Source organism: Wasmannia auropunctata, unplaced genomic scaffold, assembly GCF_000956235.1.
Source record: "Wasmannia auropunctata unplaced genomic scaffold, wasmannia.A_1.0 LD335709.1, whole genome shotgun sequence".
Lineage (NCBI taxonomy): Eukaryota > Metazoa > Arthropoda > Insecta > Hymenoptera > Formicidae > Wasmannia > Wasmannia auropunctata.
The window spans coordinates 1,371,979-1,373,589 of NW_012027181.1; positions in this window are offsets into that span (position 1 = coordinate 1,371,979).

Here is a 1,611-nt window from a genome sequence, read left to right on the forward strand (position 1 = left end):
AGTAACAAACCTGTGAAACTTTATATATATTGATATAAAACTTTATATATATGTTATGTCCCTGTAATAGGACAGCAGATAGCCGTAATTCTTTTACACAGATCTGTTACTTTAAAATAGATAGATTATATCAGATTAGGCTAAATATTTAATTCTGGAACTTCTCTTTTTCTCTAGCTTATTTTAAATTTTTCCAGGATTAAATATTACGTAAATTGGTGCAAGAAAGTAATGTAGAAATAAATTAAGTATACATATATCATAGATTAAGAAAAAGATTACAAATTGAAAGTGTAACAAATCTTTTTCTAATAGCATATGTATAATGCGCCGATACGTCTGAATTTACCCTAATCTTATATAGTCTATCTATTAGTTTGATATGTATTAATAAATAAAAAAACGATATGACATAAGATACAATGAACGTTCTATCGCTGGACAGAATTTTGAATATTATTTTAAAGTTGAAAAAATTTTTATGTCAAACATTTAAAAATGCATAAGTATCATTTCAAATAACATATATTATTGATACTGATATATGCTCTTGTTAACCAAATTCACTCTAGGCAGGTTTATTCATATTTTTATTCAAATATTATAACCTTAAAGTATAGATAAAAAGACACGCGTTTTATATTTTAACACATGCATAAATAGATATAACGATTTGAAGACAATACTTGAGAACACTTTTAAAGCAATTACGATAGCGAATATCACTGTTGTTCTTTTGTATAATATTAGAATCAGATATAAAGAAATACGCACGTACGGCGATAAACCATAACAATCGTTATATTGTAATAAATTTTTTTAATAGTCTCGTTGAAATTTGAGAGTGCTTGCTACAGATCCAGAATTAATCCTGGGTTTTCTCGTAATCACGGATTCCCGGTAGCAATGATTTTGGCATCAGTTGGCGACGACCACCATATATTTATCAAAGTCGAGTTGCGAAATTAATAATGAAAAAATGAATTATGGGAAAGATTTTAATCGTTTCTCCAATTTTCCCATTAATGCTATTACTAACATATTGATTTGATTTTGTTGTGTAATACTTACATTACGCAACGACAAATGGAAAACGGTGACAGTCGTTAATTTCTTGCCAAAATGATTGTTATCCGGGGGCAATCCGGAAGATTCGGGATTCATTCCTTTCTGCAGTAAGTCTCTTGACATTCAACGAGGCATTTTACGGAAAACAATAATTACACTACATTTAATAATAATATTAATAAGAATGGAATCAGGATGGCATTTGGGGAATAGAATTTACTTGTAGGTACACAATAATATATATATAAGTATACAATCATAAATATATTTTTTTAATCGTCTTGTTGAAATTTGAGTGTCTGCTGCAGACACAGAATTAATCCTGGGTTTTCTCGTAATCACGGATTCCCGGTAACAATGATTTTGGCATCAGTTGGCGACGACCATCATATATTTTTCAAAGTCGAGTCGCGAAATTAATAATAAAAAATGAATTATGGGAAAAGATTTTATTCGTTTCTAAAATTTTCCCATTAATGCTATTACTAACATATTGATTTGATTTTGTTGTGTAATACTTACATTACGCAACGACAAATGGAA